Here is a 6,000-nt window from a genome sequence, read left to right on the forward strand (position 1 = left end):
AAGTGCAGAGCCCTGCATGTGTGTGTGCACGGTGTGTGTGAGGCGGGGCATGCCTGCTCATTCATTTTAACTCTCTGTTTGGAAGAGGCAGAGGATCTCAAGAGAGGACTGAAAGTCTCGGAGCTTGGGCCATGTATGTGGGCATCCTGAAATACATTGTGTGATGATATTGGTGCTTACCAACATTACAGCATCCCATAAATGTGAATAAAATCCATAGAGCTGCTTATTGTCAAATGTCAGTGGCTGGGATGTCCGTACCTGTGCACCTCCTGACTAAATGTCTGTAAATCAGAGATAGTGAGGTCTGACATCCTAAAGGCAGTTTGTACTTGAAGTAGGGCAGAACTAAGCTTGTCCAGGTGAGCAAGTGCAGATAACTTCCTCTCCACTGTGCTGTCATTGATGCAGTCTGGGAGCACTGCAGTGTTTTCTGCAGAGGAGGAATAGAAGAAAACTTTCTGAGAAAACTTGCATGGGTAGGAGTTGAAATAGCTCATCAACCTAGTTTGTTCCTTTCCAACATTTCAGGTAAGCTCATTCAATGAAAAAAAATATGCTCAGGTTATGAATGAAACTGCTTCCCTGGCTGTCACACCAGCAGCTCAGAGGCTGAGGCTCCTGTCACTGCAGTCAGGGAGCATTTCATTGCCAACACTCCTAATTTCTCTCCTGCTATTCCATCAGCCATGTATCAAAAGCTGTTTTGAGCCCAGCACAGGGTGGGAAGGGAATGGGAAAATTCCTGTACGGGTCTGCTATCTTGTGGCTGGTTATGGTAAGCTCTCTGCTGAAGCCACTGCAGAGCTGATTTGTCAGTGGGGAGCTGTGGTTCTGCAGGAAGCCTTGACACTTCACAGGGCCCATCTGCATTCCCTGCAGACCTCACAGGGCATCTCAGATCCTCTGAATGAACTTCTGTCAGAATGCGACCAGGCAAATTATTTTCTCCTTGGACCAAACCCACCTTTGTCTTGAGGGGACGGAGAGAAAAGCCGTAAGAGGAAACACAGCCAACCCCCCCAGTCCTTACCCACAGCATATTTCTCATGCTGAAAAGGAGCTCACTGCTGTGTGACCTAATGACTACCTTGTTACCATTCAATAATGGGTTCAGTGGGGTCCATAAATGTAAAATAATTGTAGTTTACTTAAGAGACCCTCAGATGTTCACACCAGTCACTGAGTAACAGAGTAATCTGTAAGATGTTGCAGTGGTTGTCCAGGACTCGTGCGCCTCACTCATCTTGCACAAGGGGTAAATGTAGGAGATAGACAACACTTACGATTCTCTCTGTGGAAAATAACTGTTCTTTGCCCAGTATGGTCCTTTTAGTTTTATATGGCCCCTTCCCTGTATCCATTGACTTTCAGTCACTGGCCAGAGCAGCTAGCTGAAATGGGTGAATTGTGGCCAGTTCACCCAGTTTTGGGTGCTCAGCCCTGCTGCAGGATGAGGTGCTAAAGAAGTGAATGTGGTGAATGAACAATTGAGTTGGACTTGCAGAGTGCATGTGGCATGACTGTGCAGAAGTAATTCCCAAGGAGCTCAAATGCTTATCAGAGAGCATCTTTTTCTCAGCAAGAGGCAGGCATGGAGAATGCAAGAGATGTCCTCATCTCCACACAGTACATTCAGTGGCAGATTTTCCCCTGCTCCTATGGCCAGCCTAAACTGGTTTAGGCCAACAAGCCTAAACTAAAATGAAATTAAACTCAACAGCAGCCAGATGTTGGGTTTGGTGCTCTGCAAACCTTGCATTGTCCTGCTTTCGGCGAGAGCTTTCCACAAAGGCTGGTGTTAGCCTAGGAAAGCCATTTCCCTTACCCTGCCCCTGCAGCCAGTGGGAAGAGATGGGCTCCTTCAGTAGGCCTTGCAAGGAGAAACCTCACTTGGCTGCTTTTAATTATGCCTAAAGAAGTCCAACAGAGGCAGCTTGCCCTTGGAGGCTAAGCAAGCATTAATCTTTATCAATATTCCCACCAGCAATGTCCTCCCATGCAGAATTCTTTCCTTCAAAGGCACCCAAGTGATATATTGTGATGTATTTACACATCAAAAAATAAACAGTTTACAAGAATAAAATCTAAAGGTGATAGACTCAGTTATTTTTTACAATCTATTGATAGTTTAGATATGAAGAAAAATTCCTTCTTCTTCTTACAGAGGCATACAATAAAGACCAGAAAAGGTGGCTTCAATTTCCCCCAAGAGCTTTAAGCAATTTGCTTGTGTCATATCCCATCTTGCAGGTAGGGAGCTGATGTACAGAGTGGGGGGGCTTTGCTGCAGCCAGTTCTGCCTCACCAAGGAAGGTTTTTCAGCCTTGAACAACTTCTGCTGTGGCAGAAGTGCCCTGAGGTCTCATCTGTGATTAAGTGCAGTTTAAAGGCATTGGTGAAACCTGTTGATTTGTGGTGTTCTGGGCTTGCAAGTCTGTCAGCTGTGTGTGGTTGGAGAGTTTTGCAATTGTCCAGACAGAAGAACAGGCTTTCTCCCTACTTAGCTACAATACAGTAATTATGGGTACTATCAGCAATGTGATTAAGCACTGCAGAAATGCATAAAAATCTTTGCTTGGCTGTTATGTGAGGATGGCAGTGATTCCCTTCCAAAAGGGAGGAAGAGGAAACAGGTATTTTGCAAAAGCACCTTTCCATGGCTTTTCATCTTGAGTCCATAGCTCTTTTAGGAGCTGCAGACATTCACTAACATCAAGTTAATCATGTCCCCTCTCTGCCCCACATCCTGTCCCTGCTCCTTGCAAGCCCAGATAGATCATACCAGATCCACCACACCCATACCAGAAAATGCATGGTGGAAGACCTGTGAAGTGCTAGCTAGCAAGAGATTTCCAATAGTAATCAGAAATGGTCAGTACAACTGAGAACCATCTCTGTGGTGCTGTTGTGCGGTTGTGGGTTTTTTTAAAGGCATGGATTTAATTTCAAATGAGCTGGGAAGTCAGCCCAAAGACTCTGTGCTTCTGTGCTTGAGATAGTGTGAACTCTTCCATGAAGTCTCCTTAGCCTGTTTCTTCTGCTCAGTGCTCTCACCTAAATTAAGTTCACCTGCTTGCACACTTGCAGCTTTTGAACTGTCATTACCCCATGAGATAATGAGAATGTGCTCTAAATTGGACCGTGCAATATGAACCCTCCAGCCTGGAATCAGTGTGGCTACTGGCTTGCCTGAGATCTAAACTTCTCGCCATGGTTTGTGGTTCCTGACTGTATAAATAGTGTGAAGCTGGCTAGAAGTGGGTGTGGTGCACAGGATATTCTCCCCCAACCCATAAAATGACTTAAAGAAAAACTGCATTCAGGGAATGTAAGTGGAAACACCACCCTATGGCCCTGCCCAGCTTTCGTGTTCCTAAAGCTGTGGAAAAAGTTTCCATTCATGGTAACAGGAACACAGGAGAACTAGGAAAAACTTGCAGACCAGAGAAGCTATTTCATTCATCCTCGGCATGGACTTTGTTAGAAGAGAATTTCAGATGTCAGCAGGAATTTGTGCTAGACAGGGGTAGTGTGGGTAGCTGTGTTCAGTGAGAAATAGGATAGCTGCTCTGGGCTTAGTCATTTGTGTTTAACTGGCACAATGCTAAAAAGTGAGGAATGAACTAGCTGATCTTCAATTCAAATGTGTGTTCTGGGAAGTGCAAATACAAGTTGATCCACCATGGCTTGCTGAAGTCTGTGGAAGTTCCTAAAACTGATGAGTTTAAACAGGCATTCATGAACACTGGTGTCTGCAAAATCTATTAGTTTGTGCACAGAAAAGAAGCAACCCTCTTTTGGGAAAATAATAAAGTGACTGTTGTTGCTGCTTTCAACACACAGTGTTTATTAGGACAGTCCTAGTCTTCCACGTAAGAGTTGGCTTCCAGATGATCTCAGCATTTTAAGTACAAATAGTTATCTCTGTGAAGGGCCAGGCTTGTGCTAGGGAAGATATTGTACAGCCTCGTGTTAATCTCTTCAGTTAAGATAGCCTGGGACAGAGAAGAGGCAGGACACAGGGTGTGACAAGCAGGACACTGTGAAGGCTACCATTGGTGACTCTGGATAGAGTTGTGAGCAGCGTGGTTTGTCTTATCACAAAGTGCAGGATGGTCTGGATAGATCCCCCTCAGCAGGTGGGGGCAAATCTGAGCCCTCATTCCCCGTGGCAGAGCAGGAACTGGCAGTAGAGGACAGCAGTACAGGCATGTCCCTTTTGTCCCCTCCACAGCCACTCCAGGCTCTCGTTATCAGAAGCATTTTTCAGCAGGATGCACACATCCATCTTTCACTTGCACTTGGCCTGTAACTGAACTAAGTTTTCCTTTGATACTGGAAGTTAAATCTGTTTGCAATGGGACCAGCTCCTGCAAGCATCCAAAGTGTTGGGAAGTTTTCATGCAAAAATTGGTGCAGGGCTACTACCAGTGCATTTTCCCAAGCACTGCAAGCCTAATCCCTTGTCTGGTTCATCATCCAAGCTGGCCATGTTGCTGGTGATGTCCTGAGCTGAGCTACTGAGCAAGCCTCTCCTCACAGAGCTTCCTGGGATGCGCCTCTGTGCCTTGGACCTTGCTCCTTCCAGGTTTCATAAGCAGGGGGATTCTGAGAGATTTTGTGCTGAAGATAAGGATTAGGAGGGGAAGGAGAAGGAAGCAGAAGCACGAGGGGGGAAGAGGGAGTCCATAATTCATTTGAAGTGGTTCTCAGCAGGCAGCGTTTCCATGCAAGCACCTCTCTGACTTTCCCCCAGCAAGTACTGCTTGGAGGGCAATGGCAGGAGAGCTTGCACTCCCTTTGCTCCTCCCAAATGTTGAAAAGACTTTCTACTTCTGGCTTAGGCAATTAATCAGGTAAGGAAAAACTGTTGAGGACTCCAGGAGCAATACACACTGTACATCTTAATCAATTTCCCCCTCTTTCAAAAAAAATATTTGCCTGCAAGGGCCTGTACTATTTTTTCCTGTGTTGGCACAGGAGCCACGGGTAAGGAGATCATGGTAGCAGCTCTTTTTGTGTCTGTATAATAACTCATGACTCTCTTACTCAGCTAATTAAAACCAAAACCCCTCTAGCTACCCTGAAAAATGTAAATAACATTTATTAAAACATTGTTCTGTGGTATACCAGCACCCAAGTTACAGAAAGGCTGTTATGAAACAGGACTTTGCTTGTGAAGAAGATGGCTGCAAATCAAGTGAATACTGGGATTTCTTCATGAAAGTATTAAGCTGGGGACAAAGAGAAGGGTGTACAGTTAAAAATGCATGAAATGCAGAGGGCAAACAGCTGGCAGGGGCCAAAGCTGTCTGAACACCTTTGCACTGTGCTTTGCCCATCTCTGGAGTTAGCACAAATAATGGAATATGGGAGTGGAATATGCAGTGAAACAAGATTTCTCCAAGGGCATTGTGTTCTTAGCACAAGTATCAAAGTAATTGGAAGACAAAACACATCAAAGCAGGAAAAAAAAGTTTTGATGAGACAGGAGAATGTTCTTGACTCTCTGGCTAAATGCACAATGCCTGTTCAATAGCAGATCTGCTGTAATGTAAAATAAAGGGAATGTAATGTAAAAAACCATGAATGTGAAGCCAGGAACGAAGTTAAGTCCAGTATTAGGACACACAGCTCCTGTGTATTCACGTTTATCTCAAAACCCAAGTGTGTTTCATCCAAGCACAGAATGAGCCCTTGGTGCAAAAGCGAGTGAGTGAAACTCCTTGCTTGCTCCTTGCACCTGATAAAGATGCTATGGAACAGGCCTGATGTAATTCTTCAGCTGTGGCAATACCAGACTAGCTTGAAAAAATTTGATCCAACTTTTGAGCCCTCTAATCTGAATATATAAAACCTCTAAAGATAAGTAAATTAGGAACTCTGGGACTACCAGAGCACGTAAAGCCAAGTGCATATTCTAGCCTTGCGGAGCTGAACAGCATGAGCCATCCTAAGTACCTGTTTCTTGAGATGTGGAGATATTTGGAGAAGTGC

This window comes from Corvus moneduloides, chromosome 4, assembly GCF_009650955.1.
Source record: "Corvus moneduloides isolate bCorMon1 chromosome 4, bCorMon1.pri, whole genome shotgun sequence".
NCBI lineage: Eukaryota > Metazoa > Chordata > Aves > Passeriformes > Corvidae > Corvus > Corvus moneduloides.